At 39.3% G+C, this 20,927-nt stretch overlaps 1 protein-coding gene across 1 annotated transcript in view; it reads right to left on the reverse strand.

Annotated features, from left to right (window-relative positions):
* Positions 1-20,927, reverse strand: part of LOC150075586 (rho GTPase-activating protein 39-like) — a 210,758-nt gene that overhangs the window by 137,180 nt on the left and 52,651 nt on the right. The gene's annotated exons all lie outside the window — the stretch shown is intronic.

Here is a 20,927-nt window from a genome sequence, read left to right on the forward strand (position 1 = left end):
GACTTGAGTTCGCATCCTGTCGATGACGTGAAGGATTTTTATGGGCCTTTTCCACAATGTGGCTGAGTCAGTCGGTCTCAGGTGAAGGTAGCATGGTTTTTTGTCCCGGAAACTCGAGTTTTTCGTCCAGAAAACAGATCTCGATTACAGAACACAAGCAATTTACAAACAATATATGGCGCAATATAGAATTGGTAGCTGATGTGCCAAAAAAACTCGACAAAAAAAACAGAGAAATCTGGAGGTAAGGTGGACTCCCTCAGACACCCTGTGAAATCCAGCAACGTGTACAGGCAGTAATTCGGGCAAAAAGGCTCTAATAAATATCGAATAAATGTTTATAATTTGTTGACCAGTGAGTGTATATTTAGTATACTTAGAAATAAAAAATAAATTTGTTCTAACGCAAGAAAAAGTGATAATTTTCTAAACTTCAAGAATTACAGGTGTTAATTTTGGGTATTATACACTGGTGTTCAAAGAAAGTGCATCACCCCTTAAAATAGCAATTGTCGTCCGAATAACGTAAGTATATGGCAATATTCCTTACAGATTGCATCAGATAAGATTGACACACGTAGGTGATGACGTAATATTGCATCAGCTGTTACTTTCAGCTATATGAGCACGCTCTGCAAGAGTTGCAGTCATTCCTTTTTTGTGGCGAGTTACATGCAGTTGACGCCACAAAGAAAGAGTGCTACTGTTGCTTTACGTGAGGAAGGATGTTCTTCCCGTCATATTGCTTATAGAGTGTCTTGTAATCAGTCGACAGTGAATAGATATTTCTTTCCAAACTCAAGAATACTGGTTCTGCTGATAGAAAAAAAAAAAGGAACCGGACGCAAACGAGTCTCTACTGGGAGAAACAGGACGGCGTTTTGAAGCGCTTATGCCTTAAAAACCGTAAAGCTTCTTCGTCTGAGCAGAAAAGAGAATGGGAGGAACATACAGGAGTGGTAGCAAGTGCAGTAACAATCAGAAGACGCCTCTTCAAAAATGGTAGCCCATCGTCCTAAAAAGAAGCCCATTAGAACTCTTAGCTGGCCAGGAAACGGCCCGGACCTGAATCCTATAGAGAACTATTGGCATTGTGTGGAATCTGCAGTTGCCAGAAAGAAACCAAATACCTTTCGTGAACTTCAGGAAGCCATAATTCGTGTTTGGAAAAACGAACTATCAGTTTATCTTCAGAAATTGATCTTGTCAATGCCTCGACGGTGTGCTGCTGTCATCAGGGCCAGAGGCAGTTCAACTAAATATTAGTTTGCACCTGGTGAACTTTTCATTTTGTTTTCCATTTAAAATGATAAACTGAAGCAAATTGAGGGCTTCTGATAACATTTCAGCCATAATTGTCGTGTTTACCAAAACTGTTGTATAAAGGTTGCAAATGCTCATTTTGGAATATTTTGAGAGCACCTGTCAAATATTACTTAGCTTTGCCTTAACTGTTAATAAATATATTTTGTCCATATTTCTATTTGTGGTGCTAGTTATTAATGTAACATAACATCGCGAAAAAGGGTTAGAAATGTGAAATTCCTAGGTGATGCACTTTCTTTGAACACCAGTGTACTGCAAACAAACTGCCTTGCTACTTATCAGTGTTTCCAAATTTAAAAGACTTGTTTTCGTAAAGAATTTTATTTATTCCATGTTTTTCATCCGGTAAACAGAAAATGACATTGTTTGATTGGCAGTTACTAAAGCAATGAAATGGATAAAAGGGCCTGAGGAAAAGAAGCCATTTCTAGTTTCTCATGTTTTGATTGCTATTCTATCAAATCTAGAATTGCTGGTCTTTAATGCAAAGCAGTCTTCAGAAGGGATTTTATTTTTTCCGAAGTGATATTACCCACCAGTGAGGGGCGGAGTGGGGAAAGAATTGCGTCAAAGCTTCTCAATTCACTTCAACAAAGGCAGCACTGAAAATTCAAATAACCCTTCCCAGTCAATGTCTACTGTATACGTACACAGAGAACAAAAGAATGTAAATAAGGTGCCTTCTAGCGAGCGTTCTTCAACGTGGAATGCGATGTTGGTGCATACTAAATCCTCTTGGTCGAATATATTAGGAGACAGAACAGATGGCGTTACTGGGAATAAAGGTTTCTCTCCAACCTTTCTCGTTTCACTCAAGAAATAGTTTCCGCTGAGATTCACTTGAGTGTAGTTAAAGAAAACAGAATTTCATTGGAATTCTGAGAAACACGATCCCTCTTGAATACAAATGATTCGTTGCTTTTATACACTACCTAAGTCAACTGGGAGGTCGTCAAAAGTATCAAAAAAAGGATATTAGAAACATTTTACAGAGGAACAAAATAACAGTGCAACTTCAATTTAGGTTAGTTTCCTTGCTAGTAATGTAAATCTAAAATCGAAGTTCCTTTACTGATGTTAGGGAGCATTACTAATTATAGGCCCCTCGTGGATGGTACAGTTGGTAAAATCGCCGTCCTTCCCACACCGGCTAGAAAAGACCTGGATTCGAGTCCCGTTGATGACGATAGGAATTCTTATGGGCCTTTTTCAAAACGTATCTGAGTTAGTCGGTCTCAGGCGAGGGTTGCATGGTTTTTTCCTCCCGGAAACTCGGGTTTTTCATCCACTAAGCAGAAAATCGACCACATACGGAGCCATATGACCTTAGTCACTAAAGCTCCTAAAATCCAATAACTAATTATGGAAAAGGCTCGGTTCAAATCCGTAGATGACGGACAAGAAGTTTTTCTTGTTTTTCATCTCCCATGAAAAACTTGAGACTTTATCCCATAAAACAGAAATGCTAACCTCTAGAAAGCGTGTAATTTATTGACATAATGAAGTAATACCTCATGGCTTTAGTAAAAAAACGCACTGATCTATGTACATGATGGTTATAAATGTACTTTTGCACTTTTAAAAATTAATACGAAGTGTGGAAATTAAGTTCCCGAACTGGTGCAATACACTGTTGTAAAATTTTCTGAAAAGAGCCAGCGAAGGCGTCCAAAGTGATGATGTTCAGTTCGACAGTTACGTTTTTCTTTATGTTCTCAATGTCCTGGAATCCCTTTCCTTTGAGAGCAGTTTTCACCTTGGGAAAGAGGAAGAAGTCTTCGGTTGCTAGATCGGCAGAGTAGAGTGGAGATTGTTGATCTGTACAATGTCATGTTTTATCAGAAATATCTTCACAAGTGTGGAATAGGTGAGCATTGTTGCATAACAAGAACCAGTTGCCTTCTCTCAAAATTGCGGCCTCACCAGGGAAATGTGTCTCAGTACATATGCGTCTTTGAAGCATTGTATGTAGAATGCAGCACTGACTCTCAACACCTTCAGGTATAAATTTCTTGTGAATCAACACCCTGTTTGTCGAATAACATGATCAGCATAGTCCTGACCCTGGACGTCTGTAAACGAAACATTTTGGGCCTTGGTGGTGATTTTGAAGTCTACTGTATTCTTTGATGTTTCGTCCTGCTAGTGTCATAGTTGTCTGACATGTGGTGGTTGAGCAGGATGTGCCCAGTTATCAAAGGAGGGGTGTCCGGATGTCAATGCTAGGGCAGTATACATATAATAGGTGTCAGTCTGCCTTACCACCCAGTGGACTTTGCCACTATATGGTTGGCAGGCGAAGAAAGGAATCACGAGGAAACGAAAATACAATTAATGACTACCTCACAGCACTTGTTAATTGCTGTGAGCTACCTCACAGCAATCAACAAGTGCATTTTCCTGCGTGGAGGTTCATCGACACAAGGAGCAACAGTTTTGAATTTTTTGATGTATTGCGCTGGCATTGGTGTAGACACTACCTACAACAGGAAATAATCACAGGCATTCCGATACAGCATGTACAGTGGTCATCAAATCATCTTGAACTCCTCTGACATAGGGTCCATCCTGGAACATAACCAGATATTTATTTGTTAGCCACAATCACCGCCTCGTAGGCAGCACAGTTGGTGGGATCGCCATCCTTGTTATGGGTATTTTTCACAAGGCAGCTGAGTTAGTCGGTCTCAGGCAAGCGTGGCATGGTTTTTTTTTACCGGAAACTCGGGGTTTTCGTCCAACAAACAGAAAAAGACCTCAGAACACACGCAATTCGCAGACAATATACACGGAACAATATGGTCTTAGTTGCTGATGCTCGTAAAACCCAATAACAACAACTGCATGTGTAGTTTCACGCCATCTTGTTCGAAAAAAAAATTTCATCCATGTTTACTTCCATGCTTGGAAGAGATGGAACAAAGTGGTCTTTGAAAGAGTTCCAGGTAACGTTCCGCATTACTGTGTCATCTAGGAAAACTGGTACGACGATTTCTGCTGATGACATTATCACCACACCCTGCATTGTACAGGATATATAGCGTGTCCATGACTGCATAGGGTTTTAACTGCCATAAGTGCACATTCTGTATATGGACGTAACCGCTAAGGTGGAGTAGGCTTCTTCCGTGAATGTGGTGAATAACTGTTCCGTTGTTTTCTAGTGACGAAATGAATCACAAAAGGCGAATTGCCTTTCATTGTCAACATGGGTCAGAGATTGCTGCATCTATATTTTGTAAGGAAACACTTAAGTTGTTGTTAGGGTTTTAGAAGCATAAGCGACTAAGGCCATATTGCTCTCTATATACTATCTGTAAATTGCGCGCGTTCTGAGGTCGATTTTCTGTTTGCTGGACAAAAACACCCAAGTTTCCGGGAGGGAAAACCACGCACTCCTCACCTGATATCGACTAACTCGGCCACATTGTGAAAAAGGCCCATAAAAATTCCTCCTGTCATTAACAAGCGTCTTTGCTACCCGGTTTGAGGGGTGGGAGACGGTATGCTACACACGAAGGCCACCCATTTAAGTCTTGTACTGTGAAATGCGCTGTATGCAATACCAGAACACTTCCTTTCACGTGTTCTTGACACTAGCAAGATTTAAACTGAGTAATTCGTCTTATTACTCACCGCAGAGCAAACTTTGCCTTCACATAACTTTCCCAGGATTGGTTCATTGGTTGTTAGAGTTTTAGGTGCATTAGCAACTTATGCCATATTAGGTCATATATCATGTCTGTAAATTACGTGTTCGATTTGCTGTTCTACTGGACGAAAAACCTGAGTTCCAGGAAAAAAAGACCATGCTACCTTCGGTTGAGAATGACTAACTCAGCCACTGTGAAAAATACACTTAAGTCCTCACATCATCGACGGGATTCGAACTCATGTCGGAATTCCATCCAGTGTTGGGTGGTTGGTGATTACACCAATTGTGATGATATCCGGAAAATTCACTGAAAATACAGTTCACCAATAACGCAGTAAATAATTACATTAAATATTCTGGAAATTTAAAGTAAATAAAATATTATTTTTCAAAATATATAGTACAACTTGCCTTTTAAAATAATACCGTGTATTTTCAATGTGAAGAATATATATTTCAATAAACTCCACATAGTCCAGTCGACGGCACCATTTCAGTCAAATTTTTCGATTTTTTAAAGAAAGAAAGAAATAGCTTTCAAATAGATACGAGGGGTTTTCGAAAAGCAAGGTAATACATTTTTTTCTCTCGATGATGTTTAATAATACGAAGTTGAAATTACACACCAAGAAATAAGTGAACATGCACTACTTCTCCACAAAGTCTCCAGTTTTATTCATGCACTTGTCCCAACGATGGATCAGTTTATCAATACCAGTAGTGAAGAAGTCCGTGCCCACACGCAGTAACCAACATCGCACCGCCTGATGAACTTCCTCATCCGTGGTGAAATGCATTCCTGAAAGGTGTTTTTTCAGAGGGCCGAACAAATGGAAGTCTGAAGGCGCTAAGTCTGGCCTGTAGGGGGGATGTGACACAGTTTCCCAACGATTACGGTGCAACCACTCACGAGTTGCGTTGTCGTGCAGCAAAATCACGCCGCTTGTCAGGAGTCCTGGTCGTTTGCGTCGAATGTTGGCTTTCAGTTTTTCCAACGTTGCACAGTAAAGCTGTGCATTGATTGTTCCTCCCTTCGGCAAGAAATCCACCAACAGAACGCCTTGGCGATCCAAGAACACTGTGGCCATGACTTTTTGGACACTGGGAACAGTTTTGAATTTTTTGCTCACAGGAGGTTGTGGATGTTTCCAGATCATGGAGTCTTGTTTGCTCTCCGGGGTGAAGTGATGAACCCACGTTTAGTCTGCTGTGACTATGCCAGCGGGAAAATCCTCTCCGTCGTCGCTGTATCTTAACAAGTTCTCCAGACACATCCCCATGCGTTTTCCTCCTCTGACAATTGTCGGGGTACACGGCGGTAGCACACCTTTCGAAAGCCAAGGACATCGTGAACAATTTCGTGAACAGTCGACTTACTCACGTTCACTATTTTTGCAATTGCACGCAGTTTTATTCGCCGGTTTTCAAGAACGATACCTTTAATGCGCGAAATGTTGTCTTGTCTTGCTCGATGAAGGTCTGCTCGCCCGATGTTGACCTTCAATATCAACACGGCCCGCTTTAAATTCATTGCAGCAAAAACACACCTGCTTCTTTGTCATCAGCTTTTCGCCATACACAGCAACCAGTTCACGGTGAATGTCACTTGGTGAAGACCCTTTTGCTTGCAAAAACTTCACGAACACCTGTTTTAGACCACACTCGCATGGTAGCCGCCATTTTGCAAATGGAATCTGCTGTGAGGCGACAGTACCGCAACACTGCACTGGCGGTCTTTTTGAACATTATCTGTGAACGGATCTATCTATCCACCGCGTTTCATCTCTTTCCCTTTCACCATTATTAAGGGGAAAAAAATGTGTTACCTTACTTTTCAGAAATCCCTCGTACTAACAAATCCTACATTCTTCAACTCCCGCTTCTTAGTTCCCTTGAAAATGGGTCTTCTTTTTTGCATAAACTGCATTTTTTTTTTTTTTTTTTTTTTAGTCGTTTGCTGCACACGGGATTCTATTGCGCCGCACAATTCGCTTTAAATTTCTGAGATCTTGTTTTTGGAGTACTTTCTGAAGCATTTATTTCTTCTTCCATTTAGGAACTGCATTCTCCTTTGATCTTCCATTCATTATATATAGTTTTCAAATGGTTGCTTTCCATATACTAGTGATTTCCTTTGTTTTCTCAATTGTGACTCCAGCTAAACGTGTTCCAACAATAAGACCTTTACGAAAATCGAAAAGAGTACCTCTCTTTCCCATGGTCGCACAGACTAAGAATCCCCAAGAAAGCACACTATCTATCTGATACCAAGGGACTTCTGATCATACCATTTGACAGCTTACATTTAATTATCTGTTAATGCAAATAGTTTCTAACTTTTTGATCAGTGAGTGTATGTCTAGATTACTCACCGAGTCGCAAGCAGGTCTGGCGCTGCAATTTAAAGATACAAAGTCAATCCCCCGAACCCTCTTGGGCAGCACAGTGCGAAGGATCGCCCTCCTTCCCACACCCGGTGGAGGAGACCTGAGTTTGATACCGTAAATGACGGGGGGGGGAATTTTTATGGGCCTTTTTCACAACGTGGCCAAGTTATTCAGTTTCGGGGGAAGGTAGCATGGTTTTTTGTCCAAAGACAGAAAAACGGCCTCAGAATACATGCAATATGAACTTAGCCGCCGATGCTCCTAAACCCTACTATAGCGTCAACAGCATCCAGTGGTGGATTTAGAGTAAGAGCCCCGAGGCACGTGTCCCCTTCCTTGTCGTTTTTCGGAAAATATACACCAATCGTTTAAATTCCCTTTAGCTACAAAAATTTTTTTTTTTTTCATTTCATGTTAAAATACGATTTTATCTATTTTTGCATTGTGTCTCAGCTATTTTCAACTGACTACAGTTAGCAATACTGATGCTAACGTGATCGCCATTTTAGTCCACAAAATGGTGGTCCCCTGTCATTTTTTTTTTTTTTTTTTCTGGATCCGCCACTGACATCAGTCCCTGAATTTTTCGATCACACCCTGTAATAAATTCCAAGTACAGTATTTTTAATTTCCTTTTGAAAACTTGTTAAAAATATATTCTTATAAAATTTACATATATTTTTTTTTAAAACTAAATTGCCATCGACTGCAATAAATAATTAGAAACATTTGAAAAAAAAAAACATGGCGGTTCTTACTTGTATGGCCACTCTCTCATTATTGGCCCTATTTAAACAGGCAAGACGTGAGTACTTTTTAACACCAAACGCGAGTCTAATATATCATGAAATGTTTCCCACACCATGATTACTTAGTTTAAAAATAAATCCAGTCCAACGTTCATCGAGTATAACAATTCACAACCACCCACCCAAAAATGGTGGTCATACATTTGTGGTTTCAATGCCTATTATACGTGCGCGAAGAGTATAAAATCCCAATAATAACAAATCAAGCACTCCATTTTCTTTCGGGGATCACTACCACGTTAGTTTAACGTGAAATATGAGCGAGACAGAAACAAAAGGAAAGAATGGAGCCGTTTGGAACTGTTAAGCGGATCTCAGTCGGCTAATTTCAAAGGCATTATTCTTGACATCCCATTCAAGTCCATCCTTTTCTGAACAGCCGAACAATGTGCCTGTTATCGCTGCAATGTTAACGGCGGGGCACTGACCCACTGAAGACAAACGGAATGGGCGAAGACCATCATATATTCTCTGCTCTACTGACATCGTCGTAGTTGCGTCCCTCGGTTTCCCCCTTTTGGAAAATGATACTTCACTGCACAAGCTAATTTATCTTCGGAAATGATCCACGGACTTCTGAACCGATTCGTATGAGCCCATTTTCATGCGACACACGAACAAGCAAACACAGTCCGCGGAACTAGAGGAGGTAGCGTTTACAATAACGCGTGGAAGGACAAATTTCTAAAGTTCTGAAAATTAGCATTTCGAAAACTTTATGACACAAGGAAGCTGTAGTTCATGGCGTTAGTCAATAGCCAGAGGGTAAAGAAACATTAGCTGCAGTGAATTAACTCCAGATAACGTTGTTAAAGCTGAGAGTTGAGTTTTAAAAGGCAATCACAGTAACAGAAGGGGGAGGGGGGACAGCTGTTAAGCCCCTGATAACTCCTGTTATACAATTTTGAACATACGAAATGGATATAAAAGTGTACTTCAAAAATTCATTAGTCCATAAGTAAATTTATTGAATCTACTGAAAGACCATCACACGAGAAGTGGTCAAAACGTTCTGGGAAAGGGGTATTAAGATATATTAAAAAATTATAGAATATATTATTTTGATAGCTTAATGTCTTATAAAACAACATGAAAAATATTGTATGTCAATGCCTTATGAGATTTCTAAAATTTTTTGTGTTGTGTTGGTAGGTGGAAGAAGAATGAATATCCCTCAAATTGAATATCGTTCGGTAAAAGTACTGAACATTTTCCCATAGAAGCATTTTAACAATAATACATGAGCATTTGGGAATGTTCGAAATTTGTGCAAGGAGGATTCCCACAAATATTTTCATTAAACGAGAATATGAAATGAATTCTTGCCAATCCAGTAGATTTTATCTCGTTTGGTTACTAGCGACGAAACTTGGCTACATCTTTATATGTTTAATCTAAATTATAAAACCTGTAATGGAAACACAGGAGACTCCAATCCCGAAAAAGTTGTGAACCCAACCATCAGCTGGAAAACTGTTGGCATCAGTTTTCTGGAACACAAAAGGACTGTTGATAATAAAACCACAATAACAGGGGAATATTATTCCAGTCTTATGCCAAGTTAAATGATGTAGTTCAGGGTAAAAAAAGGCATAGGAAAGCTATGACACCGGATTTTGCTGCCCCATGACAATGTACCCGTGCACAAACGCACGGGCTAAAATATATGAATATACAGGGTGTAATCATATGGAACTTACTTCAGGGATGGATTTAGGACCAAAAAACAATAAAACAGAGTTCATGTAAACACAGATTTCACCTTGTTTCCGAGTTATAGTCGCCATTTTTGTGTTCAGCAATTCTTTCTACAAACTGAGTTAGCATAGCTAGCTCCATTCATTGACGGCCTTGCTGTAATTATGCAAACAACTCCCGTAGTATTCTTTGAGTGATTTCAGTTAACTCCTCTGACATGGGCACTACATTTGGAGCTTGTTAGATACATTTAGATACTGTGCATTTGCTGTTTGCTGTGATAATGGAGGCTTACTCAAATTGAGAGATGGCAGACATGCATCTCATGTATGGATTTGCTAGATGCAATGCAGCCGAAGCCGAGGCAAGACGTATGCAGAAAACTTATCTAATCGTCATATGCCAAATAAGACCTTTCAGAAAATACGCCTTGCGGAAACTGGTTCATTCAGGAAACGAGTTTCAGATGGTGGTAGCACCAAAACATCAAATCCGACAGACATCTGGAACTTTTGACACACTAACAAAATACCGATTTGCCATCCCTGCTACAAACTGTTTGTCTTCAGTTGTTAAATCTCGAAGTTCGGTAGAGACGAATGTAAGAACACTTCGATACCATGGGCTGCAGAAATTAAGTAATGAAGCGATAACGTAAGTACCGACAAAAGCTCAAGTAGCAGCCAAAATCCTTAGCATTGAGTTATCCCAATAATTGACAACACAGTGCTCCCTATAATTATATGGTCATTGCCGCCACGCTTATCTTACTTCGAACAATGACAAAATTACCGGATATTCGGATCCATATCAATGGAACGGGTTCCAACAACAATAATGATAATTTTTTGTATGCTGTTCGATAATTATCTTTGCTGACTCCCAAGCAATTTTAAAACTATTCTCCCTATTGCACAGTACAATATATAAGGAGTTTGAATTAGTCATCCAATGAGGGCTTCGTGGGAGGTTGGAGCAGGGGAAGGAAGCTCATTAAAATGTTTATTATGTTCTTAGTTTCGTGGCGCTTCTGGTATTTCATTCAAGCATTTCGCAGAAGCTACGCATGCTCGTGTTAGAAAGTTCTTTCACAGTCCCAAGCTATTTTTATTCTTTTTTTTTTTTTTTTTACATAAATCACCAAGTAGTTATGCCTTGTATACGCATTCCATAACTCTCGTGGCTATCCAGAAAGGAATCTAATTACACAGTCTGATTTATTCCACAAACGGTGTTTTATATATGCGTGTTCCATCCAGAGAACACGCAAAAATATCCTCACGAAATGACAACTTCATTGCATGGCCACTCGAATAAACTGAAGAAGTAAATAGCAACGCCCCACAACTTCCTGTCGTGCGTTTTCCTTCCTTTTCAACACTGGTTATTCTTCGATATTTATCCATCCATAAACTTCAGAGAACGACAAAACACATTAGTCTCATTTATTTGAAAAATTCGGAAGAAAAAGCAGCACGCAAGATAATTTATATATTATGCCTGACTCTACTTTACTTATTTCGAATATTCACTGCATTTTTTTTTTCTTTCTTTCTTTTTTTTTTTTTTTTTTTACAAATAATTATAGTAATTATTAATCAAGAATTACTGTGCCAGTACTCATCTGACAAGGCAAAAGCATCAAACTGTACTTTGTTTATTTCTCCAAACTAAATGCCAAGCGCATTTTCAGTCGTTTGACATTCACGTAACACGCACAGGAAATAGGTCGTTAGAAAATGCGATGCGTTATAAGAATGGGAGCGGAAAATTCTATATATTTAACGGAATATAATCAATAAAAACTGTATCCCTGCATGAAATTTAGTTACAATTCAACATTTAGCATTCGCATGACTGATAGGAATAATCTATTAACAGGAATTAATAAGCAGATTACTAAAACTAATGAATTTTATGTTGACTTAGCATTTGATGTCGTTATAAATTTGGTAAGTAGCGCCCTCTCGATGATCAAATGAACTTCAAAGACATTTCAGACAAAGAAGGTCACCTAAGGGATTTCCCCATATTGAATTACAAATTACTCGTTTCTGCTATTTATAATTCGAACATTTTGTTATGTGCGCTCATTTATGTGTTTCACTTCCTCTTGGCTGGTTTTTCCTACACTTCTATTGATCAAGTCGATAAGAACGGTAGTTTAAACTGTCACATACGATGCACTTCGTCAACTATCAATACACTTTTCCTCGGATGACGGCACGTGCACAAAACGGCGCCTTTTATAACTGTAAACAAATGGAACTGTTGCCTTTCGAAAGCGGGTACATAACTATTCAGTAAACAAATGATGTACTATGAATGCAACGTTTTTGGTAAGCATAAAAAGATCCTCCAATTTTATGGGATTCCATGCTGATTTTGTTTGACCAATTTTCAACTTGTTTTGCATTCGATCTATCCTTGAAAGTGATTATTCAGCGTGTTTTGGTCTCGCTCAAAGGCAACCCGGGCCATGAGAAGTCTGATTATATTGCGTGCCTTCTATTGTTGTTATAGAGTTTTAGGAGCATCGGCGACTAAGGCCATATTGCTCCGTGTGTATTGTTTATAAATTGCATATGTTCTGTGGTCGATTTTCTGTTTGTTGGACGAAAAACCCAAGTTTCCGGGAGGAAAATCCATGCTACCCTCGCCTGAGACCGACTAACTCAGCCTCATTATTAAAAAGGCCCATAAAAATTACTCCTGCCATCGACGGGACTAGAACTCAACGTGCCTTCTGAGTTTGGTTTGTTCGGATTTATTCCTCAATCCATTATCCCTGAACAGGACCTGATAAACCGCCCTGATGTGTATATGCAGTTAGTAGCCAGATAACACAACGTACTCGTGGAAGGATAGCCTTCCTCCTCCTAGCTTTAATATTTTATCTGTATAATTAACAAAATATTAAAGCTACCATGAGAATGCCCAAAGGTTATCTTTAACAATATAAAACCAGCCATCGGAAACCCCTCCTCTGTCTCTCCCACGATGGCAGCATAGTAGTGTTGCCACTATGAGAAACAGTAAAGAACTCAAGAAAGAACCCCGTGGGCCTCCACTGGTAAGCATTATTGCCAGTGAAGGCCCACTGGTTCTTTCTTGGGTTAATGGACAGCAACAGCAAATTATAATGACTTTGTTTTCTACTATTTAACAATCTAAGAGTAGTAACTTGTCTCTAATGTGATATTACTTCAGTTCATATAAAAGGTGTTCATGTGGATATGGGTCCAAAGCCAATGATTTTAGTGAATTTGCCATTATACTCCATATCCATTGTTAGCACTCAACGGCAGCGAACTGTAGAGCGGAGCAATACCAAGGAAACGCGTTTTGAATGTGGAGAGTATTCCACATGAGACCTATTCCATGAGCGTAAAAATTTAAAATATGCACTAAAAGTACATTCAAATGGAACCATCTTCTGAGAGTGAGTTCAGACTCCATGGTTCACCCAAACTGTATTATGGATATTACAAGGTGCTTAAATGCTTGAATAAACCTGAGGATTGGATCGACACACCAGTATGGAATTCCATAATAGTCACACAGTGCAGAGATGGGAATCACGTGTAGATTCGCCGGATAAGATACATTATTTAGCGTGCAGGTAGAGGATTCAGAAAGCCACATGTTCGACCATGCACGACACACGAATATGCGGTCCGCAGATATGTATGAATGTTCGTTTGTATTAATTCTGATTGCATGGTATCCATGTGTGAAATTAATTTAAAGAAAAATAAATTAAAAAGGGAAAAACACTTTAAACAAATCACATGAATGACTTAAGTAAAATTTATTGCGTTAAACTTTGAGTATCAGTCAACGATTTCAAAATAGAAAAAAACAGAGCATTTGAAATCTAAAAAAACAAGAATGCAGCAGACGATAGTGATCCATCGTCTGCTGTGGACTGCAGAAGAATACAAAAGAAGAATGCAGCAGACGACAGTCATCAAACCAGCTATAAACACAAAAATCGAGCTGCTTGGCATGACGAATCAGAACAGCTGCTTCACAATAAGGAAAGAAGGATAAAAAAAATAAAAAAAAAAAAAAACTGTCCCAAATTTATAAATCTTAGTGACAACACATCTTCGGTTATTTACGTATTTAAAGAGCCATTTCGTCAAGAAATCTTTAAAAACCATGACGTACTGGGACACAAAAATGGCGACTCTAGACGTAAAATGCCAAACGAAAGTTAAAAAGCATGTGAAGACTGAAGGAAAGAAAAAACGTTTCAGCGTCTTGATGTCCTCAAATATTGCTTATTACATTGGCATAAACAACAAACCTCACAGATATAGCAAGTTTTATGAGTTTACGAATAAGCAATGTTGATATGCTTGACCAACGACACCAGCTACACGAGGTGTAAATAATTTGTGACTCATATTTTAGAATGTACGAGGGGGAAATATTGGAAAGATCTGGGTCCATTTCAAGATTATTGCTAATTTATTCTTTAAAATGTAGACGAAACATCTCTGGAGACATGATCGTAAGATATAAAATCTGGGAAGATTTTAAACTGAGACCTACTTAGCCGGCTTAAACTACAAGGGCAGGTCGTTTGAAAGCTGTCACCCCTCCCAGTTTTTTTCCCCGAATATGACACACTACTCGACACGCATGTCAGCAGCGCCTTCTAGATCACTATCTTTTTCCTCCACAACTCGATCAACAAAGGGAACAATAGAGCACACCCAGATTCAGCTTGCTGCTTCCAGAAATCAATACTTCTCAGAGATCAGTATATCTTCAGAATACGTTTCAATATTGTTACTTTTTTTTTCTTTCTTTCTTTCTTTTTTTTTTCAAGGACAAGTGGGAACAACTTACCGATCATATCAGTTATGTTAAGCAAGACGCTGGAGTGTGATTTGTTTGCGAGGTAAGATTTATCTAAAAAGAGCGTCGGCTGTTTCGACCCTCATCTCAAGGTCACAGCAGACGCTGGCGTACTTTTACACGGAAGTGCCATCTGATAGTGAACAACAACAGCTGAGTACAGTATTACCTCCTATTTTCACCAAGATGCGGTTCAAAACATTCCGTTGCCGAGAAGCAGCAATTTGAGGAGACGAAGTTCGTACAGTAGGCAATGAACACGGTTCTAGAGAGCACCATTTGAGCCCCTATTGGAGAGCAACTTATAAAAACTTTAATATTTCTACAAATCAAACAAAAGTACACTGCTCCTGCAGTATATTATACCCTTCTATAACCACCAATCATTCCTTGAGATGTTTTTGATTATTGTATATACACTCATGAACCAAAACATTATGACCACCTACCTAATAGAGTGTTGGGCTGTCTTTCACTGCGGTAACCGCTTGCACCCAGCGTGGCATAGACTCCACTTAACGCCTGAAGGTGTCCTGGACCAGATGGACAGGAGAGTTGAGGAGTTCGGCAACGGAGCGAAGCACTGGCGAATACCACCGCACCTACAAATGTTCGATGGGATTGATGTCGGGTGAAGTTGGCGGCCAGGGGAGCACACAAAGTGCTTGGACATAATCTCGAACCATTACTGCACAATGCAGGTTTTGTGACACGAGGCATAGTCACAACTCTCTGTGAATAATATGGAGAATATTCCATATTCCGCACGGTCACCATGCAGGGAAAACTTTTGCCCGAAACAATCCCAAGGTAGGTCTGGCAGTGATGGTGTGTTGAATGGGCTGGGGGACCCAGTTATGTCCATGAAAACATTCCCCAAAGCATAGTACCATCGTCGCTGGCCTGTTTTCGTCCATCCGTGCAGTCTGGTTGCAGCTGTTCACTTGCTGGGCATGGAATACACACCCGTCATTCGACATGATGGCGCTGGAACCTTGATCATCCAGTATTCAGGAATGGTGCTGGAACCTTGATCATCCAGTATTCAGGAATGGTGCTCCCTGGAGGCGGAGATGTCGATGACAGTCCGTCAATATGGACACATAAACAGATCTATCCGCAAGAGCGTCCGTTGGATAGCGCATTCAGAAACGTTTCTTCGTGCGCCTGGCTGCAGTTTCCGTTAACTGAGTGATCGTGAGCCGTCTGTTGTCCTGAACAGCATGTGCCTATCGACTGTCCACCAGTAGTAATCTCCCATGTGGTGTGTCCCTCTTCGGACCACTCCTGCCATACCTTCAACTACGGCGATCCTCAAACAGCCGACAATGCCTTGGTTGCCTTCTTAGCACCAGAAATCATTTTCAGTTAAAATTCCATCAGGTCTTTTCCTTTCCCCATTGCACGGACTTTACTGACAGGCACTATCGTGCCATCATTATATGTGCTTCTCCGGTCGGCGACGTTACTCCTAGACGCTGTGGGAGGAGTTCACTCGTGGACACAGAGGTGGTCATAATATTTTGACTCATGAGTGTATATTCAAATTACGATAAATAAATCAATCATTATTCCTATTTTCATATTTGTTTATTATTCAGTATTTTAAATTTGGTTTCTGCTGAAATGACCCAACCAACGGCGAATTAAGTCTTTCAGAACTTACTCCAACTACTTACACTGCCTGGCCTATTTTACCTATTAGGATAATAGGTAAAAATCGATATAAAAAATATGTCGGTTGAAAAAGTTACATGCAGCATGCAGGAAAGTATCTTCGAACATCTGTTCCGGCCAGCCCAATCAACAAGTCTCAATCCCATTAAGACTTTGTGGGATGTGTTAGCCATGAGTGTTCGCCAGCGCAGCTCTGTACAACAGGAATAAAAGTTATACGAGCAATGGGTTAGTATTTTTCGTGTCACTCTTCACAGAAATTGTTTCTGTACGAAGAGCCCCTTCTCACCTGAAGGTAGAAAAAAATATTGTGAATCTTTATGACACCAGTTGTCTAGGTTGAGTACTGCTCCACTTAAACTTCAACAGTGGCGGTTTATCTTACGTGTTTATTTACTCCCTAGACTCTACCATCGTTTGATTCTGGGGCTAGCAACAGCAAATATATCGAACTCCTTGAATACGCAGGTTCGTGTAACTGTTAGGAAATGGTTACGATTACCAAAAAACATAGAGCATATTTTCATACTGATAAAACAGAAGGGGAAATCTTGGTATTCCATCTCTTTGATGGACCATTCCCCTCTAGAGAAAATAAGATTTCAAAAGTTACAATACTCCTCATCTTTGGTAATAAGAAGTCTCGCTTCTTCTCTTTCTATGAAACGTGAATTATGTGCAGCAAATAAATTGTTAAAGGACAGTAGTGCCTTATTAGATTCTAAGTAGAAAATTAAGAATCGATTGAGTAACCTCTTACATAGGTCCCTTGACCGCAATAGCCTGAAAGAACCCGGAAAGGCCCGTGTCCAACATCGATGGATTGGCGATGGCATCCGACTCTTATCTGGTCATGTCTCTATTGACCTAATTAATACTGGAATAAATGCTCTTCCTACCCTCTCCAGAACATCGCGAGTATAAGTAGTGTGGAAAGACGTTGTAGAGTGGGTTGTCAAGCAATTGAATCCCTTTCCCATGTCGCCTTAAAATGTCACAGTTCTCACGGAATTAGGGTCAACAGCATGATGGTGTGGTGAAAAGAGGATGGGCTATAATAAAAGAGCCAAGTTACTACACTAAAGAGGGACTGAGGAAACCCGACCTTCTCTGTGGAAGAGGTGAAACGGTAACCATCCTGGATGCACAGATTGTGGGTTCCGGAAATTATTTGGAGACTTGTCATAGAGTTAAAAGACGGCATTATGATGTGAAGTGATAAGACAGCAATATGGTAAAATTCCTGAAATCTCCTTCATAACAGTTATCTATTTAGGGGATATGGTGTCAAACATCAGCTTCCCTTCTGTTCTCATACGGTCCTTCATCTAACCTGAAGATTATTGCGAATCGTGTATTGCAGAATACTTTTGGCTACTGGAGGGTTTATCAGCACATGACTTTGGTAATTTACTGAATGAAGACTCCAGTTGGCTAGCCACACATTTGTATGGTTTACCATAGCCATAAATTATGGGAATGAAGTAAAAAAAAAAGTGACCAGGTATTGTGCAAGTGCCTTACGACTGATATCTGATAAGTAACTACAGAAATGAATTCAGGATAGGTGGCATCACAATCAAATGGTAAACATTGTTATGAACAATTGATATTCTCCACTCACCGACAGACGCAACTGATTCCAACAGCCAATGCACAGAGAAATAATCTAACGTTACCCAATTGTAACGTTATCCATTAAAAACAAATATGCAAATTATGTAAGTCAGTGTTATGACCATGCCAAAACATGATTAAGGCACAATCGATGCCATTTAATTGAAAATATGGTATTAAGGGTAAGTTGCTAAAATGGATAAAAGGATGGTTAAGTGCGAGAAGACAGAGGGTGGTAATCAATGGGTGCTGCTCTTCTTGGACTAATGTTATTAGTGGAGTTCCACAGGGTTCGGTGTTGGGTCCACTGTTGTTGTATATATTTATCAATGATATTGATGAAGGTATATCAGGCTTAATGTCGAAGTTTGCAGATGATACAAAGGTTGGCAGGGTTGTTAATGACAGTAATGGCAGTGTGCTACTGCAACAGGATCTAGATAATTTGGGCAGATGGACTAAGAAGTAGCAACTGAAGTTGATGTAAATGACAAATGCAAAGTACTGCATATGGGTAGAAGTAACCCCAGAGAAACGTACCATCTGTTTGGTACTACACTTAAGGTGGTAGAAAATGAAAAAGACCAGGGAGTAATTGTGCAGTCAGATATGAAGTTTTCTGAGCAATGCAGACAGGCTGCCAGGGCAGGTCATGGGGTTTTGTCAATGATATATAGGAATTTTGCTAGCAGGGAGAAGGAGGTGATTGTCCCTCTGTATAAGGAATGGTCAGGTCAGGCCACGCCTTGAGTACTGCGTACAGGTCTGGAAGCCTCATTTTAAGAAGGATATAGATTTACTTGAGCGTGTACAGAGAAGGGCAACAAGATTGGTGAGGGGAATGAAGGGATCCTCTTACCAAGAGAGGCTTAAGTTCTGCAAATTGCAGTGGCTGGAGACTAGGCACCTGCGAGGTGATCTGATTGAGGTGTATAAGGCCTTGAATGGGTTGAGCACGCTGAATTCTGATGGGATCCTTCCACTTGTTCAGATTACGAACCTAATGGGGCATAAATTCAAATTAAGAAAAGACAGATGTAGAATAGATGTGCGGAAATCTGCCTTTAGCCAGCGGGTGGTCAATTGCTGGAACAAAGTTCCATGTGTCGTTGTGGAAGTTGATAGGTTGAATAAATTTAAGGAGGAACTGGACAGGCATTTGGAGGGAATGGTGCGATTTTTTTTTTTTTTTTGGCTGATGCTGCATAAGCTTATACACATGCTTTCTTGCATCACATGCCACTACTACTATTCGATATTTTATAATCTACCGAGGACATCGATTCAACCTGTCACTTGCTAAAAACTATAAATTCGTACTTAAAAAAAAAAAAAAAAAAATCGGAACAAAAAGTGGACAAACTTATTTTTACAAATTTATTTTTCAGCAGAAAGAACCAAACTAAAAACAAAGAGGAAAATTAAAAACATCCGGAAATGAATGACATATTCAAAAATAAACAAATTGCTTTGCAGATAAGAGTAGAATATTCTGAGCATGTCCAAATGTTTTTATCTGTTTCTGCACAGGTCACGTGACAAATATTCTTGGGGTCTGGTTGAATGCACTCCGAAGTTACTTTAGCGATGATCGCTGTCCTGACCCTGATTCGCACAAATCACGTCAGGTCACAAAAAGCAGAAAGAGCACGATTAGCGAAAACGGAGCGACGGAGAGAGGAAAAACCGATGATGCAACTGTTCCAAGTGGCACGTGCAGAGGAGTGCTCGGTGTCTGGCTGTAAGAAGGCCAAGCTCCCCGGGAATGACGTCTTCTCATGTGACCTCCAGTTCCTGATAAGTTACATTAAACAAGATTTGCTAGCTCGAAATGTGTCGTGTGTATGTGTGTGTGTGTGTGTGTGTGTTACATGGAGGCTGATATTCACAGTTTTAAAAAATATATATAAATCTGCTGAAACTAATGTAGGAACCAGGGCCGGATTTAAACTTGTTGTTGCCCTAAGCTATAACATGTATGAAGCCTTTCTCTCTCTTACTGTTCACCAGTGACAATATTAAAAAAAGATTTTTTTTTTTAAGATACAGCGAGGTCCCTTATAATGTGAGGCCCTATGCTGTAGCTTGTTTAGCTTATATGTAAATCGGGTTCTGGTAGGAACAACAAAAAGTTCAGCTGAAGCCAACATCTTGAGAACACTAACATCGGAACAAAAAATAAAATAAATAAAAATAAAAGTAAAAAGAGTCATTGAAATTGACATCAGAAAAAAGAAGGGAAAAAAAAGAAAAAAAAACACTGGCCGAAATTGACATAAAAAAAAAAATAATAAAATAGCTGAAATCGGCATCAAATGAAAAGAAAAAACAAAAACACTGGCAGAAATTGACATAGAAAAAAAAAAAAAAACCTGGCTTAAATTTACATAGAAAAGAAAAAAAAAAAACTGAAATTGACATCCAATTGATTTCCGAAAAAAAGAAAATAAATTATGACATCGTTAAAAAAATGAAATTAACCGCTAAAAAATAATAATAATAAAATAAACTAGCTGAAATCGGCATAAAAATAAAAAACACTAGCCGAAATTGACATCGAAAAAAAAGCAAAAAAAAAAAAAAAAGATGAAATTAACATTGGAAAAAACAAATAAACAAACAAAAAAAAAAACTGCCTGAAATTACATCGAAGGGAAAAAAAAAAAAAAAAAACACTGGTCAAAATTGACATCGGAGAAAAAAAAATTAACAACGAAAATAAACAAAAAAAAAAGCAAAAATTTACACTAGGAAAAATAAAAAAAAATTAACATTAAAAAAAAGTTAATTGACATCGAATAAAAAAAAACTTGTCGGAACTGAAATCGGAAAAAAGAAAAGAAATTAACATCGGAAAAAAAAAGAAAAAAAAACTGGCCGAAATAGACA

The sequence above is a fragment of the Mastigoproctus giganteus genome, chromosome 14, assembly GCF_048544385.1.
Source record: "Mastigoproctus giganteus isolate SK-2022 chromosome 14, ASM4854438v1, whole genome shotgun sequence".
Taxonomy (NCBI): domain Eukaryota; kingdom Metazoa; phylum Arthropoda; class Arachnida; order Uropygi; family Thelyphonidae; genus Mastigoproctus; species Mastigoproctus giganteus.